Source organism: Salmo salar, chromosome 17 (assembly GCF_965601325.2).
Source record: "Salmo salar chromosome 17, fSalSal1, whole genome shotgun sequence".
NCBI classification, from domain to species: Eukaryota; Metazoa; Chordata; class Actinopteri; order Salmoniformes; family Salmonidae; genus Salmo; species Salmo salar.
Window position 1 is genome coordinate 30,036,585 of NC_138307.1, and position 11,624 is coordinate 30,048,208.

An 11,624-nucleotide genomic window follows, 5' to 3' on the forward strand; every position below is an offset into this window, starting at 1 on the left:
ATTATGTTATACAATACATGCATGTTTTGTTCAATCAAGTTCATATTTATATAAAAAAAAAGCTTTTTACATTAGCATGTGACTAGCATGTGACTAGCATTCCCACCGAACACTGCCGGTGAATTTACTAAATTACTCACGATAAACGTTCACAAAAAGCATAACAATTATTTTAAGAATTATGGATACAGAACTCCTCTATGCACTCGATATGTCCGATTTTAAAATAGTTTTTCGGTGAAAGCACATTTTGCAATATTTTCAGTAGATAGCCCGGCATCACAGGGCTAGCTATTTAGACACCCAGCAAGTTTAGCACTCATCAAAGTCAGATTTACTATAAGAAAAATGTTATTACCTTTGTTGTCTTCGTCAGAATGCACTCCCAGGACTTCTACTTCAATAACAAATGTTGGTTTGGTCCAAAATAATCCATAGTTATATCCAAATAGTGGCGTTTTGTTCGTGCGTTCTAGACACTATCCTAAAGGGTAAATAAGGGTGGCGAGCATGGCGCAATTCGTGACAAAACAATTCTAAATATTCCATTACCGTACTTCGAAGCATGTCAACCGCTGTTTAAAATCAATTTTTATGCCATTTTTCTCATAAAAAAGCGATAATATTCCGACCGGGAATCTGCTTTTAGGTAAACAGACAAAGGAAAAGAAAGCATTCGGTCGAAGCGGGCACGCGCCTAAGCCCATAGTACTCTGAGTGGCCACTTGCCAAAAGCGATAAAGTGTTTCAGCCAGAGCCTGCCTCGATATCGTTCAGCTTTTTCCCGGGCTCTGAGACCCTATGGAAGCCGTAGGAAGTGTCACGTTATTGCACAGATCTTCAATAAAAAGAGCCAAGATGAAACACTACTTCTCAGACAGGCCACTTCCTGCTTGAAATCTTCTCAGGTTTTGGCCTGCCATATGAGTTCTGTTATACTCACAGACACCATTCAAACAGTTTTAGAAACTTTAGGGTGTTTTCTATCCAAAGCCAATAATTATATGCATATTCTAGTTACTGGGCAGGAGTAGTAACCAGATTAAATCGGGTACGTTTTTTATCCAGCCGTGTCAATACTGCCCCCTAGCCCTAACAGGTTAAGGAAGTATGCGAGCACACTCGTTTGGTTCGCCTAGCCTTCTTAAGAGAAGACAAAACTGCTTTTCTTTATAAAATAAATGTAAGTTTATTTATAGCACATGCCTAGAGCAAATGCACCTCTAACTAAATGTAACTCCAAAGGAACTCTAATTAAAGGGATAGTTCAATTAAATTACAAATGTCCACTTTGGTTTCCTCACCCTGTATACAATCCCAAATGTGCACGTCAGCAGTGAAGTTCTCAAGATGGAGGACTTTCAGTACAGCAGTATTCCCCAATCCTGGTCCCAAAGGGGTGTACATGTTTGTTTTTGCCCTAGCACTCTCATACCTTATTCAGTTCAAAGCTTTGAGTTGCTTAGTTGGCGTGTAATGTTCAGAAATGTTTTGCCTCCAAAAACTTCCAGTGAATGAGCACATCAATTTACAGAAATACTCATCATAAATGTTGATAAAATATACAACTGTTATTCAAAGAATTAAAGCTATACTTCTCCTTAATGCAACCGCTGTGTCAGATTTCAAAAAAGCTTTACGCCGAAAGCACACTTTGCAATAATCTGAGTACAGCGCTCAGACAACAACAAAAAGCAATACAGATACCTGCCATCTTGGAGTCAGGGGCGGAAATCCCGGGGGGGACACGACCCCCCCCATCCTGGGAAAAATATGATTTGTCCCCCCCAATATATCACTGAAACATAACTATGTAATTTAAATAATATTAATAATACGCAATGAAAGCAATTGTGCTGATTAGACACTTAATAGCGCATTTTTAAGTTTCAAAAGATTGCGACACCCCCACCCTTTGCCTCACAATGGTTTGATCCACTGCCAGTTCCTTAGCTTGCTCCGTAACAGAGAGGTCTTATCTACTGTCTGAAAGGCACTCAATGAACGTAACTGACGTGAGGTTAGCCAGTCAATCGCGCACACACACTAGCTGAATATCCTCTATGGGCTAGGTGGGACGCTAGCGTGCCACCCGTGGTGCACTCCATCAACAGCAGGTGCATTTCAAGAGCGGCAAAATTGAATCCAAATAAATGTCAAAATTCAAATTTTTCAAACATACAACTATTTTACACCCTTTGAAAGATAAACATCTCCTTAATCTAACCACGTTTTACGATTTCAAAAAGGTTTTACGGCGAAAGCATAAATTTAGAGTATGTTAGGACAGTACATTTACAAGAGTTGTGTGTAATGTTTTGTCAAGTCAAAGACAGGGTCACCAAAACCATAAAACCAGCTAAAATGATGCACTAACCTTTTACAATCTCCATCAGATGACACTCCTAGGACATTATGTTAGACAATGCATGCATTTTTAGTTCTATCAAGTTCATATTTATATCCAAAAACAGCGTTTTACTATGGCATTGATGTTGAGGAAATCGTTTCCCTCCAATAACCGGCAGTCAAGTCAGCGTCACAAATTAAATAATTAAAATTAGAAAACATTGGTAAAATATTATATTGTCATTTAAAGAATTATAGATTTACATCTCTTGAACGCAATCAACTTGCCAGATTTAAAAATAACCTTACTGGGAAATCACACTTTGCAATAATCTGAGCACTGCGCCCAGAAAAATATGCGTTGCGATACAGACTAGACGTCATGTTGGGGAGATCTAAAATCGAAAATACTATGTAAATAATCCATTACCTTTGATTCTCTTCATCAGATGTCACTTCCAGGTATCACAGGTCCATAACGAATGTAGTTTTGTTCAAAAAAGCTCATCATTTATGTCCAAAAATCTCCGTCTTGTTAGCACATGATCTAAGCCAGCCGGACTTCTCGTCATGAACGAGGGGAAAAAATATATTTACGTTCGTTCAAACATGTCAAACGTTGTATAGCATAAATCATTAGGGCCTTTTTTAACCAGAACATGAATAATATTCAAGGTGGACGAATGCATACTCTTTTATAACGTATTGGAACGAGGGTACCCAACATGAACTCGCGCGCCAGGTGTCTAATGGGACATCATCGTTCCATGGCTCTTGTTCGGTCAGATCTCCCTCCAGAAGACTCAAAACACTTTGTAAAGGCTGGTGACATCTAGTGGAAGCAATAGGAAGTGCCAAAATATTCCTCAGCCCCTGTGTTTTTCAATGGGATAGGTTTAAAGTCAATACAACACATCAGGTATCCACTTCCTGTCAGAAAATGTCTCAGGGTTTTGCCTGCCAAATGAGTTCTGTTATACTCACAGACACCATTCAAACAGTTTTAGAAACTTGAGTGTTTTCTATCCATATATAATAAGTATATGCATATTCTAGTTACTGGGTAGGATTAGTAACCAGATTAAATCGGGTACATTTTTTTTATCCAGACGTGCAAATGCTGCCCCCTAGCCCTAACAGGATATGCAGAGGTAGCGCGCAAATATTAACTATTAAGCTAGCTAGTACCTATTCCATTTATGTGGCCTCGTCAAAGATGGAATCTTTGCTATCGTCAATTTATTCCGAGATCAGCATGCAGATGATGTAAATTAGTGCTTCAAAGTCCCTGTGATAAGGTTAGCGATAAACTGAAATCCAAACTGAACAGAACTACACTCTCTTCTAATTTAGCTTTTGCAAACGAGACCATTAAATATATTTAAGACAATGGTCTTAAATATATTTAATGGTCTCGTTGCAAAAGCTAAATTGTCGCAAGGGAACTTTTATTTATTTTATTTCAACTTTATTTAACTCGGGTAGCAAAGATTATAGCAAACACCACTGAAACGGAATTGGTGCTCACTAGTTTTGCAAATTCAGCTATTGTTGGAAGCCAGCCAATATGAAACAAACTATTAAAATTACAAAAGGTTGCAGCATATGTTGTGTAAATGGTGAACTCATACAGCTGTCAACTCTTGTCATTTTAATCCGTTTCACATTTGCTAGCTACCTTTTAGGTCGAAGTCCATATAGAATGATAGAAGATAAGATGATAGAAGCCCATCTCCTACTGTAAATAACCTACACACTGTGTGTGTGTGTAGCCAGCCAGGTAGAAAAATGGCAGAAAAAAGAAAAAAGACGGACATCAGAGTATTTTTCAGTACACCAAAACGCAAAGTAAGAACCCTAGTAGCCTAATATCTCAAAGACTAGTTGATAAAATGTTCATAAGAAAGAAGTGAAATGCTAATAGAAATGTTTCACATTGATGTCATTAGGCAGAGCAGGCAACAGATGGCACACAGACAGCAGAGTTGGGGACAGATATGCAGGGACAGACTGGCAGACACAGGGAGTCTCAGGTAAGTTTGAGTCTTTGTTTGGCAACATTATGAAAGGTTCTAATTTTTTTGTTATCTTGTAAAATAGGGACATAATTGGAAAATGCCATAGATACCCCCACTCTCAACTTAAACTGGTGACTGAACTAAGATTTGTTTAAGGCAATGGTATTGCTGTTTTGATTAATTGTGTAGTTTTGGGTACCGGTAGTTAGGAGTACAGAATGAAATTCTGAACATCATGGCCAATACAGTCATTCAAGGCATTGCAGCTAAGATTAGGTCTCTTCCGATTGTACAATTTTCAGTAATTGTTGATGGTACTCAAGATGTCTCTGGTGCTGAACAGGAGAGTGTCTCCGTTATGTTGACCATGACCTTGTCCCTCACAAGGAGTTTATTGGGCTATACAGGGTGTCGGAGACAACAGGCGAGGGCATTGCGAAAGTGGCAACTGATGTGTTGTTGAGGCTCAATTTGCCCATCTCTGGCTTACGTGGGCAGAGCTACGATGGTGACTCTAAACATGGCAGGAAAATACACAGGTGCACAGGCAATTGTGAGGAGGCAGCAGCCATTAGCCCTCTATGTGCATTGTGGAGCACACTGTGTAATCTGATTACACAGGCTGGCTGCACAGCCTCCCCACTGATCCGGGATTCCCTTTCTTGGGTCCATCAGTTAGGTGTCCTCTATGGCCAGTCAGGAAAGTTTAAGAGCATGTTTGAATCAATTGCCACGTCCAAAGATACAAATCTGACCACCCTGAAACCCCTATGTCCAACGAGGTGGACTGTGCGGAATACTGCTATTAGAGCTGTGCTAGGGCAGTATGAGCGGGTACTAAGCAGCCTAGAGGAGATGGCAACAACTGCATCCAAGACAGCTTCAACTGCCAGTGGCTTATTCGAGCACTTCAGCAAAGGCAAGACTGTGTTGGGCCTCACACTTGCCTCTGCTGTTCTTGGAGAGCTTGAATGTCTAAACATTTCACTGCAGAAGAAAACTCAGACTGTCTCTGGTATGCAGGCTGCAGTCGAGTGTGTGCGGTCATCTCTTAGGGGCAAGAGAAATGACGAAAGCTACCTTGCACTGTATGAGAAAGCAACAACATTGATTGACTCTATTGAATCCATTGAGACACACTCAAGACGATTTGCTGGCAAAGCAGTGGATCACTATAGGGCAGAATTTTTTTGTGTTGGATGGTGTGGAGGTTCAGTTTGGCGACCGTTCTGACCAGGACAGTCTAAACGTCCTGCAAAAGTTGGAAAGAGCGCTTCTCACGGGGGAGTTGGATGAGTCTCTAGATCAGTACCCAGAGCTGAACATAGATTCTCTTTCAGTGCAGATCCCTCTCTTTCACAACAAATACCCCTGTAGCAGCAGTGGAGAGGTAGCAGAGGTCCTCAGGAGGCTTTAGTACATGACAGTACACTTACTAATTATTTATTTAATGTTATTTTATTTAAAATTGCATACTTTGTGTGACATACTTGTCCATAGCTGCTGTTTGAAGAGTTGAGACACAGACTGAAGGATATTTTGGTTGATTTATTTGGGTTATTCATTGAAGTAGTTATTTTGCTTTTAGAACTGTACTTATTTTTAGCTTTTTGTTCTTGTAAAGCTATTGTAGTAGACTCAGGCCAGTGGCACATATTTAATGACTTTATAAATGTATCAGAAAAAGTAAAATTAAAAGGTCAATTCAATACGGAGAACAACTTTGTGATGTTACTCAATGGAGATTATTTTAGACGAGATCACACCATGTTCATTGTATTTACGAAAACAGCACCCATACAGTGTACAGTACCATTGCCACCTACTGGCTTTTCTTGGTATTGCTGGTTGTAAATACAAATACCTGCAGACATACTGGACTGATAAGGAACACTGCTATAACTATTATTAGTAGTAGTATTATGATGATTTAAACATTTGAACAAGTTGGGACAACCCTTCTGTTAACTACTGTACCTATCAATTATCCAGTAGTAGTAATTATGGTTCCTCAATATACATTTAACATATTACAACGTAGGCTATGTGTTACAGCAATACTTTTGGTGTCCCCCTCAAGAATTGCTCTTGAGAAAATTTAATGTAATTGTCCCCTCCAAAGTTGATGTCAGATTTTCGCCCCTGCTTGGAGTCAACTAAAATCAGAAATAGCATTATAAATATTCACTTACCTTTGATGATCTTCATCGGAATGCACTCCCAGGAATCCCAGTTCCACAATAAATGTTGTTTTGTTTCGATAAAGTCCATAATTTATGTCCAAATATCTCCTTTTTGTTCGCGCGTTTAGTCCACTTCTCCAAATGCAGGAGGCGCGCGCAAAATGTCATGATGAAAAGTAAAAAAAAGTTATATTTACGTTTGTAGAAACATGTCAAATGATGTATAGCATCAATCTCTAGGATGTTTTTATAATAAATCTTCCGTAATATTCCAACCGGACAATTCCAATGTCTTCAAAAAAGAAAAGGAACACAGCTAACTCTCACGTGAGTGCGCGCCACTGAGCTCATGTCATTTTCTCACTCATCTGACTCCTAGACCTCTTATTCTCTCCCCATTCACAGTAGAAGCATGAAACAATGTTCTAAAGACTGTTGACATCTAGTGGAAGCCTTAGGAAGTGCAAAATGACCCCTAAGACACTGTATACTGTATAGGCAATCACTTGAAAAACTACAAACCTCAATTTTCCACACTTCCTGGTTGGATTTGTCTCAGGTTTTTGCCTGCCATATGAGTTCTGTTATACTCACAGACATCATTCAAACAGTTTTAGAAGCTCCAGAGTGATTTCTATCCAAATCTACTAATAATATGCATATCCTACCTTCTGGGCCTGAATAGCAGGCAGTTTACTACGGGCACGCTTTTCATCCAAAATTCCGAATGCTGCCCCCTACCCTAGTGAAGTTAAAGTGGATTTTTATTTTTACAGGGACAGTGCACATTAATCACAGTTGTGTGTGTCTGATGACAGGGTATTCCAGACATGGGAAGCTCTCACAGAGAAAGCAGATTGACTAAAGGTGCTTTTCCTTAACTTCTTTGGGACATGGGGGCAATATTGAGTAGCTTGGATGAATAAGGTGCCCAGGGTAAACTGCCTACTACTCAGGCTCAGAAGGTAGGATATCCATATTATTAGTAGATTTGGATAGAAAACACTCTGAAGTTTCTAAAACTGCTTGAATGATGTCTGTGAGTATAACAGAACTCATTGTGGACCTGGGATTCCTGGGAGTGCCTTCTGATGAAGATCATTAAAGGTAATGGAATATTTATAATAGTATTTCTGAGATTTGTTGACGCCACAAAATGGTGGGTTTGGTTTAGTTTCTGAACGCTGTTCTCAGATTATTGCAAAGTGTGTTTTCGGCGTAAAGTTTTTTTGAAATCTGACACAGTGGTTGCATTAAGGAGAAGTTTATCTGTAATTCTTTAAATAACAGTTGTTTATTTTATCCACGTTTATGATGAGTGTTTCTGTAAATTGATGTGCTCATTCACTGGAAGTTTTGGGAGGCAAACATTTTCTGAACATCACGCGGCGATGTAAAATGGGTTTTTTGGATATAAATATGAACTTGATCGAACAAAACATACATGTATTGTGTAACATGATGTCCTATGAGTGTCATCTGATGAAGATCGTCAAAGGTTAGTGCTTAATTTGAGCTGTATTTCTGGTTTTTGTGACGCCTCTCCTTGCTTGGAAAATGGCTGTGTGTTTTTTTTTGTCTTGGTGCTATCCTTCCTAACATAATCTAATGTTTTGCTTTCGCCGTAGAGCCTTTTTGAAATCGGACAATGTGGTTAGATTAACGAGAAGTGTATCTTTAAAATGGGATATAATAGTTCAATGTTTGAGAAATTTGAATTATAAGATTTTTGCTGTTTTGAATTTGGCGCCCTGCTATTTCACTGGCTAATGGGAGTGTGTCCCGCTGGTGGGACGCTAGCATCCCACATATCCTAGAGAAGTTAAGGGAACTATACAGTCACCTCTCATGGAGGACCTTGTGGATCTGCTGCCATAAGGTTTGGGTTTTCTGTTTAACAAAAGTACTGAGTGGAGGGGGAGCCTGGACATTTAGAATCTTGAATACAAGACGGGCGTCAGTGTATTGCACAATATTTTTCCAACTCAGGAGCTCATGCTTTCTGAGAATTTAAGAGTAATGATATCTATTGGGCTTCCTATCAAGCACTTTGAGAGCCTGTTTGCAGACAGACTGAATGGGGTTTTAATGTTGTACAGCAAGCTTGGGCCCAACTAGTCAAGTAGTATGTTAAGTGGGGGAGTATCATAGATTTGAAGTACAGTTTTGTTACCTCTGTAGTCAAACAATTTCATATGTTTTGGAAATTAGCTAGGTTGAATTTGGTTATTCGAGTTACCTTTTTCATTTGCTTTTTAAAAAGAGAGGTTGGAATCAAGTATGATGCCAAGGTACTTAAAATCGGATACCACCTGGAGCTTTTCCCCTGAGACATAGACATCTGTCTCAGTGGCATCCGTTGTCCTCTTTGTGAGGAACACGCAGACTGTGTTTTTTCTATTGAGATGCAAACATGAGCAACTTTGTCATATGGACCATTACAGTAGTGGGTTCTTGTATAGCTTGTTGTTTACTATTTGCAGGCATATATCACTGTGTCATCTGCGTACATTGGAGCTTCAGACCCTGTACAGAAAGAAGGAAGATCATTCATGTGTGAGCTGAACAGTATTGACCTTTGGGGCATGCCAACATTGTAGCTATGAGTGGAAAAGTTTGTTTTGACTATTACGCTGATGAGACAGCACCAACTTTATGGTTTTAGATTTGTTAAACAGCAGGTTTGTTTTTACTAACTTTATGCAACAGGTTGAAATGATTAGATTGCTGGAAAGGGGTTATTGTTTATTGTTTATTTTGGGTGTGAATTTCATTTAATTAAACACTGTATTATCTGATGTGTTTTTAGTAGGATTCTTTCTTCCGGGACTGATAGGAGTCACCTAAAGAAAATGGGTGTTACATTGTCTCTCTTTAAAATGTTTCCTGGGGCTGTAACCTTGGGGAGAGTGAGTGAGATTGAGGCCGTAAACTACCAAATTAAATAAGGCCTGGCAATTTTTTTTTGTTTTTACCTTAAGGTTTGCAAATACCCACACACAACACATTTGTTATGACTATTTGTTGGTGTTTTTAAAATACTATGTTTGATTTGTTCTATTTCCTTTGGGTTTAGTGAGTTTTCCATTTGTCTTAGTGCCAAGTTATCTTAAAGGGGCACACACATGGAATTTTCAGAAGTTTTATTTTCTGAGTTTTAATTAAACACATGAAGTCTTTTGATAAAGGAATGTTCTGGGAACCTGGGATACAACATGTAGGAAATGTTTGACTATTTTTCTTTCATTTGTCTAATATAGTAAGAAACACTTATTTGAAGGGTTTGTATGACCTATGACCTCTGTCATGACTTTCTATTGTGGTTTGATCACCCTCATTGGAAAGCCATTTGGATAATGAATTTTAAGGTCATTTGTCATACTGATTTCAAGGTAATTTGTAATATTGATAATTATGGTGAAGTTTATAGTTCTTAGCCATATTTGTAATTTGGACCAATGTGGAGAAGGAGAGGGCATTGCCTCTATTTTCCTATGACCATATGGGTACAATAATTTTTCTTTATGGAGTTTTTAAAAGTAGTGATTTTAATTTGATTATGTTACTTGGAATGTTGTTTTATTTTTTGACCAGTAGTAGTGTTTTTTTACACATTACTCTCTTGGAGAGTTATGTGTTAAAAATGGGGGAGAATTCAGTCCTTTGAGGTTTTGGATTGAAGTTTACACCTTGAGTGATATGTGAAGGAGTGTATTGTTGTGTTGTTTGTTCTGTTCTATTCCCGATGGGTTATAGGTCTAACTTCCTGATCCTGTGGCTCTGCGATGAAGTTGACAGTGTGACGGGGAGCATAAGCCAATTTGAAAGAATAGTTTCAATAGAATGTGTTGTTATTCTCGTTGACATATGTTTAGACATTTGTATTAAGAATAATTGGTAAAAGTAATAATTTACCATGTAGTTAATGAACTGAACTAAACTGTTGTTCTGATCTGTCCTCTCTGGGTTATCATGAAAAGTGACATCAGACGGTATCTTAATGCATGGAAGAGATAATTGGACAGAACAGTGAGTGTACCTCAAACCCCCCTCTAACTGGCTGAAGAAGAGTGACAAAGGCGTTGAACAAGGCCCTGTCCACACCACTTCTACCGAGAGAAATGAGTCCGAGCCAGCAACCGGTGTACAGCATCCGATCTAAGCTATCAACTGCTTCTCTATCATGTCTTTTTTCAGGAGTGTGAGAGGAGTCCACGTGGCTGAGCATGGGGAGAAATCTGTTCTAAACTTCTCTTATGTTGCTGGTATACTGGTTGAGGAATGGACAAGACATAATGGGTGGTAAAGGTGATGGTGTCTCAGGTGAGACATTGAAATTGGGACATTATCATGGCCATCCACTTTGGACTATCTAAAGAAGACGAAAAGGACGCCAGAAGAATCAGTACCTGAAGGAGGGGGTTGGTCAACTGTGCCCAAAATTGTTTTAGACTTTCGGGGTATCAGGTTGATTGTTGAGGTCTACACCACATAAAATTATAGGGGAGGTGGGACGCAATCGTCCCACACTATTCAACAGCCAGTGAAATAATCAGAGCGCCAAATTTAAAACCACAAAATGTCATAATTAAAAGTTCTCAAACATTGGACTATTTTACACCATTTTATAGATACACTTCTCCTGAATCGAACCACGTTGTCCGATTTCCAAAAGACTTTACAGCTAAAGCAAAACATTAGATTATGTTAGGAGAGTACATAGACACAAATAACCACACAGCCATTTCCAAGCAACTAGCATGCATCACAAATACCCAAAACACAGCTAAATGAAGCACTAACCTTTGACGATCTTCATCAGATGACACTCCTAGGACAACATGTTACACAATACATGCATTTTTTGTTCGATCAAGTTCATATTTATATCTAAAAACAGCATTTTACATCGGCGCGTGACGTTCAGAAAATATTTTGCCTCCAATACTTAATTTACAAAAATACTCGTCATAAACGTTGATAAAATATTAAACTGTCATTCAAAGAATTATAGATGAACATTTCCTTTATGTTAACGCTGTGAAAGATTTCAAAATAACTTTACTGGGAAAGA